This window comes from Vombatus ursinus, unplaced genomic scaffold (assembly GCF_900497805.2).
Source record: "Vombatus ursinus unplaced genomic scaffold, bare-nosed wombat genome assembly UNPS02014774.1, whole genome shotgun sequence".
NCBI lineage: Eukaryota > Metazoa > Chordata > Mammalia > Diprotodontia > Vombatidae > Vombatus > Vombatus ursinus.
The window spans coordinates 15,240,070-15,250,428 of NW_020954552.1; the positions used below are offsets into that span (position 1 = coordinate 15,240,070).

Genomic DNA, 10,359 nt, shown 5'->3' on the forward strand with positions numbered 1-10,359 from the left:
TAACCATGCTTCCTTTTGTTGATTACAAAAAGTATTTGATTTGGTAGAGAAGAAAGCTGCCTCTAAGACAGCAAGACATCCATCATGTACATGGTAAAATCATAGAAAGTCCTTTGAAATATGCAACAACAGCAACAGCTTTATTAGACAACCCTCTGACTCTGAATAGCCTCCTCATTTTATAAATAAAGAAATTAAGGGGGGCAGCTAGGTGGCGCAGTGGATACAGCACTGGCCCTGAAGTCAGGAGGACCTGAGTTCAAATCTGGCCTCAGACCAAACACTTGATACTTACTAGCTGTGTGACCCAGGGCAAGTCACTTAACCCCAACTGCCTATTAAAAAAAAAAAGAAAAAAAAAGAAAAGAAATTAAGGCCACAGAGGATTACATGACTTGCCTGAAGTCACACAGGTAGTAAATGGCAGAGCTAGGTTTTGAACCTAGGAGCTGGAACTGCTCATGCCCACTAGACTTCAGTACCTCCTGCAATCCTGCAATTAACTCCAAGTCTCTTGGCACTTACAGGTACAAGAGAAACTTTGGGTTGTCCAGTTCTCAAGTTCATCTGGAAAGGGGAACTTTTCCTGGCACTGAGTTCTAAGACTAATTTATGGCATGGCTCCTTATATAAGGGACACTGGAGAATAGAGTATGCCATGTCCTCAGGCATAGTACCATAAAAAAGTTACAGTAACTCTCCAAATAGACATTCTTTATACCAGCCCTCCATAAGAACTGAAGGTATACGTCAGGATAAATAAATGAATAAGGATTATATGGCTGAGTGTGTAGTTTTCTGGTGACCTTCCTTAATTCAGGAATAGAGTTTAGAGATAGGGAAAGAGAAAGAGAAAGAGACAGATGGAGACAAGTACCAATGAGGTTGACATTTTCTGAGCACCCATGGTTCTATTTTTAAAAATCAATTTGTATTGGCTCCTTTAGTCATTCCTAATATAGAAAGAAAATTATTTTCATTTTTTAAATGACTGCTTTTCAGTTCTTTGCTACAACAAAAAGTATTGCTATAAATATTTTTGTACATATGGGTCTTTTCTCTGTGTCTTTGATCTCTGTGGGTCAATATCAGTATTGCTGGCTCAAAGAGAATGAGTTTAATGATTTTAAGAGCACGGTCCCAATCATTTTCCTGGACGTTTGGACCCTTTGACAGTTCTATCAATTCATTAATATGCCTGTCCTTCCATAACCCCTTCAAAAATGGTCATTTCCCTCTTCTGTCATCTTTACCAATCTGATGAGTGTGAAGTAAAACTTCAAAATTGTTTTAACTTCCACTTATTATTAGTGATTTTGTTGTTTATAACTGTTTCTTTTCTATTATTTCTAATATTTAATTCTAATAATTTTAATTAATTTGTTTATGTAAAGCCTTTCAATTTAATCTAATTAAAATTGTGCATTTTATCTTCTATCCCTTGTTTAGTTGAAAATTCTCATTCTAAGTTTTTGTATTTACCAACATTTTTGTATTTAGCAGTATTTTCTGTATTAGTGAATTTTGTATTTAGCAGCATTTTTTGTTCTACAAGGAATGAGAAAAAAGTGAATGCCCACCAGTTGGAAATGGTTGAATAAATTGAATATTATATGCCATAAGAAACAGTGAGTGTAGTTGACTCAGAGACACATGGGAAGATTTGTGTGAACTGATGTATAGTAAAATCAGCAGAACCAGAACAATGACAACCACAGTAATGTAAAGGAAAAGAGCTATTGAAGGACTTTAGAACTCTGATCAATGCAATGACCAATCATGACTTTTGAAGTATTATGTCGAGGCATACTTCCCATCTCTACACAGAGAGGCGATGGACTAAAAGTGCACTATAAGACATATATATTCAGACAATCAGTATGTTGGTTTATTTTGCTTAAATAAACATATATGTTACAAGGGAAGGCCCCTTTCTTGAAGAGGGTGTTGGTGAGTACCAATATCAATGCAAATAAATAAAAGAAGAAATTATAAGGAAAAAAAAGAGTGCAATGGAACATTTAAACATCCACACAACAGAGGGGAAGGAAGTTTGTAAAGAGACATGTGAGTAGGGCAGTTTTGTTACTACCATATTAAATTTAAACACATTTTAAAACATGGCAGGTAACAGAGGTTTGCAGTTCCTACACAACTCTCTTTCCTGTTCTTTGTACATTGAAATATTCATGCTTGTTAAGTGAATTATGAAAGAGAAAATATTTTTAAAAATCACTGGCAAAATCTTCAAGAACAATAAATCTAAAAATGTCTATTCTGGGAATACCCAGAAACCCTCCCAACCCCCATACACACTCCTGACTAGCCCCGTATTGAGAAAAAAAATAAAGCAACTACTCATCCTTTCACTAAAAAATATTGGTTGCCTTTCAAACCCTTGATTTTGATCCCAAAACTGATGAGGGATGAAAGCCAAAAGCAAAGTTGGTGAGATTTTCCAAACAAGCCTAAAGAGACTGATTCAGATATGCAAGGAGCTCCCTGCAACCTATAGCTTTTTGGAGAATATTGGAAGCTATTTTTTCCATAGCAACAACTTTGCTGTGGTAACAAAGTAAATTACACAACAGCCCAGAGCTCTTATGAGTTTGTTTCCCTCTCCTCCTTTTTTTTTCCTCATTCCTAGGGGTCACAGGTAATTTAGGTATGACAGTGCACCTCAGTCTTGTTAGATGTTCTTTGGCTTCATCAGCTCCGTAATTGCTTGCTCTGTCATAGCAGGTACAGTTGGAAACTGAGGTAAAACTTTGTAAAATGTCCAGCCCAGGAGAGGACTAACCATTGAGAGTACAGCCTGACTGCCTTATCTTACAATTTCAATTTTGCAATATTTCCATTGTTGTTTTTTTGAAGTTTCATAAAAATGCTAGCATTGTTCAAAATCATGTTTAGAACTTAAGTTCTCTGTGGACGGTGATGATTTTGTTTTTGTTTTTGCATCCTTGACTCCTGGTTCTGCTGCCCAGTGTATAATGGTCACTTAGTAAATACTTGTTGATTGATTGAATGGTTGAATGAATGATGTAGACTCTGGACAAATAAAACTGTCAGTGGCTAAAGTATATGTGCCTCTGGTGAGAGTGGAAATGTTATCATTCTGTAACAGTCCACATTACAGTTCCATCCTTGGTCATGCAGTTAATAAGCTATAGTGCATAACTCAAAATCAATTTGTCAAAAGCTGACAAATGTAACAGGAGAGGCCAGAGAAAGTTTCTAACAAATCATCTTTATCTTCCATTTTGCATTTACCTCTAGAGAGAAATAAAAAAAAGAGAATGAATCATGAAATTCAAAAGCCAACCCAAAACCGGAAAACCCTATTTATTTCCTCTATTGCTGCAATGATTCGAGACATTACTGTTCTTCTAGGGTTTCAGATTTACCTGGACTCCAATAGAGAGCTTCCCAGGTAGACAAGAAATTCAAAGAAACACTAGGGGAAAGAGATAAACTGGGAGATAGGAAGATATGAATGGAGAGGAAAGATGAGAGGGGAGAATCTGGGTAGTGCCTGAGGCCCCTTGATGTAACACAGAGTCCTCCAGAAGTAAACAGAGCAAATATGATTTAAGTGCCTCAACAAAACTTTCTCTCTCCTAATAATGCCTGAAATTCTACCATTAAAATATCTTCAATCATAGGTTCAGAGTTGTAATATAATCTTAGAAGTCATCTAGTCCTGAGCTTTCATGTTACAGATGAAGAAATTGAGGACCAGAGAGGCTTAAGTTATTTAAAGAGGAATCATGGATTTTAGATTTATAAGCAGACTTCAGAGGATACCTAAGCTAATTTTTCAGATGTGGAAACTAGGTCCCCAGAGAGATTACACTGGTGGGATTAGAACCCATATCCTTGGACGCCAGAACCAGTGTTCTTTCCGCTGTATTAAACATTATATGCAGGTAGCTAGATGGCATAGTGGATAGAGGACTGGGCCCGGGAATCTAGAAGGCTCATTTTCCTGAGTTCAAATTGGCCTCAGACACTCACTAGGCATGTGACCCTGAGCAAGTCCCTTAACCCTGTTTGCCTCAGTTTCCTCATCTGTAAAATTAGCTGGAGAAGGAAATGGTAAACCATCTAGTATCTCTACCAAGAAAACCCCAAATGTGGTCATGAATAGTCAGCCACAACTGAACAACAACCAACATTACATCTATCTAAGATCACACAGGTAATAAGAGTCAGTGTCAAAATTTGAACTCAGGTCTTCTGATTCCAAATGCACATGTTAGGAAGTCATTCCTTGGTGTTTGTCATTGCTTTCACCTTATGGCTCTCTTTTAAAGGGCAAAATCTTCTGGAAGGAGTCTCTTGTATGTCTCATTAAATCCCTTGTATGAATTCAGTAGAATTCTACAGGTGGCAGATTATAAGCTTCTTGAAAGTAGGGACTATTTCATTTTTGCCCTTGTACCCCCATCCCTAGCATATGATAGGTCCTTAATAAATTCTTGTTGAATTGAATTAAATAAGAAAACAATTCACCTTACTTCCCCAAGAGAGAGCACAGAAGCATGAGGTCCCTGGAAAATGTGTGTGTGTGCATAGTGTGGGGGATGGAAAATAACACTGAAAGAAGAGACTTTTCACTTGTGACGAGAACACAGCCTCCCCTTATAACACAAATATTTTGACCAGGGTCAGCTGTGGCCAGAAGTACAGGCTTGTGGCTAATCAGACTATATAAACTTATCATTATGTTGGAGATGGTTTCCAGCAAGCATAAGTTGGGACACCTGGAAACTTTCAGATTTCAGTGGCAGGACCAAACTGCTCCATCGTAGAAATAGGTTTCCTCTTCACTTTCTCCTCTGCATTAGTTCTGATCAGTAGAACAGTGGAAATAAACAGAGATTGGGAAAGAGGCTTCTTAGGAAGTGAACATTCTTGTGGTTTGAGAGGGGTCAGTTAGTTAGTCATGTTCAGCTTTTTTTTTGTTATTTGTTTTAGTTAATTCATTTTTACTTTTCAACATTCACTTCCATAAGATTTTGAGTTTTAAATTTTCTCCCCTTCCCTCTTCTTCCCTCTCCCCAAGACAACATGCAATCTGATATAGGTTCTACGTATACATTCATATTAAACATTTTCACATTAGCAATGTTGTAAAGAAGAATTAGAACCAACGGAAGGAACTACAAGAAACAAGAAACAAAACAAACAAACAAAAAAAAAGGAAGCAAATATTATGCTTCAATCTGCATTCAGACTCCAAAGTTCTTTCTCTGGATGTGGATAGCATTTTCCATTATGAGTCTTTCAGAGTTGTCTTAGATCCTTGCATTGCCGAGAAGAGCTAAGTCTATCAAAGTTAGTCATTGCACAATGTTGCTGTTAACTGTGTACAACATTTTCCTGGTTCTGCTCACTTCACTCAGCATCAATTCATATAGGTCTTTCCAGGTTTTTCTGAAGTTTGCCTGTCCATCATTTCTTATAGCACAATAGTATCCATTATATTAATATACCACAACTTGTTCAGTCATTCCCCAATCAATGGGCATCTCCTCAATTTCCACCACAAAATTTCCACCACTTTGCCACCACAAAAAAAGCTGCTATGAATATTTTTTTTTTATGTGTGGGTCTTTCCCCTTTTTTATGATCTCTTTGTGATACAGACCTAGTAATGGTATTGCTGGGACAAAGGGTATGCATAGTTTTGGGCAACGTTCCAAATTGCTCTCCAGAATGGTCAGATCAGTTCACAGCTCCACCAACAGTGCATTAGGGTTCCAATTTTCCCACATCTTCTCCAACATTTATCCTTTTCCTGTTTTATCATGTTAGCCAATCTGATAGGTGTGATGTCATACCTCAGAGTTGTTTTGATTTGCATTTCTCTAATCAATAGTGATTTAGAGCATTTTTTTCATATGACTATAGATAGCTTTCATTTCTTCATCTGAAAACTGCCTGTTTATATCCTTTGACCATTTATCAATTGGGGAATAACTTGTATTCTTATAAGTTTGGCTCAGTTCTCCATATATTTTAGAAATAAGGCTTTTATCAGAGACACTGGCTGTAAAAATTGTTTTGCAGCTTTCTGTTTCCCTTCTAACCTTGGTTGCATTGGCTATTTTTGTGCAAAAATTTTTCAATTTAATATAATCAAAATCATTTTACATTTCATAATGTCCTCTATCTTTTGTTTGGTCAAACATTCCTCCATTCTCCATAAATCTGACAGGTAAACTATTCCTTACTCTCCTAGTTTGTTTATAGTATCAGCCTTTATATCTAAATCACGTACCTATTTTGACTGTATCTTGGTATACGGTATAATATGTTGGTCTATGCTTAGTTTCTGCCATACTGTTTTCCAGTTTTCCCAGCAGTTTTTGTTAAATAGTGAATTTTTATCCCAGAAGCTGGGGTCTTTGGGTTTATCAAATAGTAGAATACTATAATCATTGACTATTGTGTCTTGTGTACCTAACCTATTCCACCAATCCACCATTCTGTTTCTTAGCCAGGTCGAAGTAGTTTTGATGATTGCTACTTTATAATACAATTTAATATCTGGTATGGCTAGGCTACCTTCCCTTGCATTTCTTTTCATTAATTCCCTTAAAAATTTGGACCTTTTGTTCTTCCAGCCAAGTTTTGTTGTTATTTTTTCTAGCTCTATAAAATAATTTTTGGTAGTTTGATTGGCATGGCACTGAATAAGTAAATTAATTTAGATAGAATTGTCACTTTTATTATATTAGCTTGGCCTACCCATGAGCAACTAATATTTTTCCAATTATTTAGATCTGACTTTATTTGTGTGAAAAGTGTTTTGTGATTGTGTTCAAATAGTTCCTGGCTTTGTTTTGGCAGGTAGACTCCTAAATATTTCATAACGTCTACAGTTACTTTAGATGGAATTTCTTCTTCTGTCTCTTGCTGTTGGTCTTTGTAGTAATATATGGTTTATGTGGGTTTATTGTATATCTTGCAACTTTGCTAAATTTGTTTCTTATTTCAAATAGCTTTTTACTTGATTCTCTAGGGTTCTTTAAATGTACTATCATACCATCTGCAAAGAGTGATAGTTTTGTTTCTTCTTTGCCTATTCTAATTCCTTCAATTTCTTTTTCTTCCCTTATTGATAGAGCTAATAATTCTAGTACAACACTGAGTAACAGTGGTGATAATGAACATACTTGTTTTACCCCCAATCTTATTGGAAATGCTTCTGGCTTATCCCCATTACCTATAGTGCTTGTTGATGGTTTTAGATAGATGCTACTTATCATTTTAAGGAAGACTCCATTTATTCCTATGGTCTCTAGTGTTTTTAATAGGAATGGGCATTGTATTTTGTCAAAAGATTTTTCTGTATCTATTGAAATGATCATACAATTTCTGTTGGTTTTGTTGATATGATCAATAATGCTGATACTTTTCCTAATATTGAACCAGCCCTGCATTTCTGGTATAAATCCTGCCTGGTCATAGTGTATTATCCTCAAGATAAGTTGCTTCAATCTTTTTGCTGATATTTTATTTAAAAAAATTTTGCATCTATATTCCTTAGGGAAATTGGTCTATAATTTTCTTTTTCTGTTTTGGCTCTTCACAGTTTATGTATCAGTTCCATATTTGTATCATAAAAAGATTTTGGTAGGACTCCTTCTTCGCCTATTCTCCCAAATAGTTTATATTGTATTGGAATTTATTGTTCTTCAATGTTTGCTAGAATTCACTTGTAAATCCATCTGAACCTGGAGATTTTTTCTTAGGAAGTTCATTGATGGCTTGTTCAATTTCTTTTTCTTCAATGGGGTTATTTAAGTATTTTATTTCCTCTCCTGTTAACCTGGGCAATTTATATTTTTGTAAATGTTCATCTATTTCACTAAAATTGTCAAATTTGTTGGCATACAATTGGGCAAAAAAGCTTCTAACTATTGTTTTAATTTCTTCTTCATTGGTGGTGAATTCTCCCTTTTGATATTGGTAATTTGGTTCTCTTCTTTCTTATTTTTAAATCAAATTAACCAAAGGTTTATCTATTTTACTGGTTTTATCATAAAACCAGCTCTTAGTTTTATTTATTAGTTCCATAGTTTTCTTAATTTCAATTTTATTAATCTCTCCTTTGGTTTTCAGTATTTCTAATCTGGCATTTAATTGGGAATTTTTAATTTGTTCTTTTTCTAGCTTTTTTAGTTGGATGCCCGATTTATTGATCTCCTTTCTCTATTTTATTCATGTAAGATTTAGAGATATAAAACTTCCCCTAAGAACCACTTTTGCTGCATCCCGTAAGTTTTGGTATGTTGTCTCATTACTGTCATTCTCTTGAATGAAGTTATTGCTTGTTTCTATGATGTGTTGTTTGACCCACTCATTCTTTAAGATGAGATTATTTACTCCCCAATTAATTTTTAGTCTATCTTTCCATAGTCCTTTATTACATGTAATTTTTATTGTATCATAATCTGAAAAGGATGCATTTAATATTTCTGCTTTTCTGCATTGGATTGTGAGTTTTTTATGGCTTAATACATGGTCATATTTTGTGTAAGTGCCACATACTGCTGAGAAAAAAGATATATTCTTTTATATCCCCATTCAATTTTCTCCAGAGGCCTACCATACTTTTCTTTTTTTTTCCATTGGAGCATTTTTATTTGTATGTGTGTTTTACACCCTTAGAAAAAGAATACCAGGATTTTTCCTCCTGTGTGTTTTAGTCTTGCTTCCTCATGGTCCATGATGCCAGCTGAGGTTGTAAGCACAATGAACCCAAACTGATGGAATGGTAGCAGATTATTCTGTCACCTTTCCAGATCTTTCAATTGAACATCAAATCTGGGGCTAATTACACCACACTTGTTTAATCTGCCTGTGAGGTTCACAACTATTTTTCCTGCTCTGTGATCATCAATGATCTCAAATTCGCCAATGTAACCATGCTTCATCATCACAATTAAGAACCAGACAATTACTTTAGAGCATGGCCTAATGAGAATCTAGTGTTTTCTTCACTTTTCTGCATTGTTGATGCTTTTGAGAGTATCTGCCAGGACATTCATGCGCACCATGGTGGTAGCTCTGCAAAATGGCCATTTACCATACTTTTCTAAAATTCTATTCACCTCTTTAACTTCTTTCTTATTTATTTTGTGGTTAGATTTATGTAATTCATCTAACTAATTTATCTATTTTGAGAGAGGAAGGTTGAGGTCCCCCATTAGTATAGTTTTGTTGTCTATTTCTTCCTGTAAATCCCTTAACTCCTCCTCTAATTTGGATACTATACCACTTGGTGCATGTATGTTTAGTAATGATATTACTTCATTGTCTATGGTACCTTTTAGCAGAATGTAGTTTCTTTCCTTATCTCTTTTAATTAGATCTATTTTTGTTTTTGCTTTGTCTGAGATCAGGATTTCTACTCCTGCTTTTTTATTTCAGCAGAAGCATAATATATTCTACTCCAGCCGTTTACCTTTACTCTGTGTGTATCCCTCTGCTTCAAATGTGTTTCTTGTAAACAGCATATTGCAGGATTATGATTTTTAAAACACTCTGCTATCCACTTCCATTTTATGGGACAGTTCATCCCATTCACATTCAGTTATGATTACAATCTGTGTCTTTCTCTCCATCCTATCTTCCCTCCCCCCATTTATGCTTTTCTCTCTCCTTTCTCCATTTCCCTCCTCACTAGAGTTTTGCTTTTGACCACTGTCTCCCTCAATCTGCCCTTCATTCTATCATCCCTCTCCCTTTTCTTTCCCTTTTCCATTATTACTTTGTCCCTCTCTTCTATCCCTTTTCTTTCCCCTTTTTCCTTCTACTTCCTATAGGGTAAGTTAGATTTCTAAACCTAACTGATTCCCTCTTTGAGCCAAATCTGATGAGAGTAAGGTTCAAACAATGCTCATTGCCATCCCTTCTTTCTCTCTACCATAATAAGTCTTTGTACCTCTTCATGTGATGTATTTTGTCCTTCTCTGCTTCCTCCTTTCCTCTTCTTTCAGTATAATCCCTTTTCACTACTTAACTAGATTTTTTATTATCACATCAAAGTCAACTTATACCCATGTCCTCTGTCTATGTATACCCCTTCTAAATGTCATAATAAAGATACAGTTCTCAAGAGTTACAACTATCATTTTCCCTTGTAGGGATGTAAACAGTTTGCCTTTATTTAGTTACATGTTGTTTCTTTTTTTCTTCCCTATTTATCTTTTTATGCCTCTCTTGAATCTTGTATTTGAAAATCAAATTTTCTGTTGAGCTCTGGTCTTTTTATCAGAAAGGTTGGAAGTCCCCTATTTCATTGAATGTCCACCTCCTCCCCTGAAAGATTATGTTCAATTTTGC

At 35.4% G+C, this 10,359-nt stretch overlaps 1 pseudogene; it reads right to left on the bottom strand.

The window, feature by feature from the left end:
• Positions 1-8,669: 8,669 nt before the first annotated feature.
• LOC114044579 lies at positions 8,670-9,071 on the bottom strand (annotated as a pseudogene).
• Positions 9,072-10,359: the final 1,288 nt, after the last annotated feature.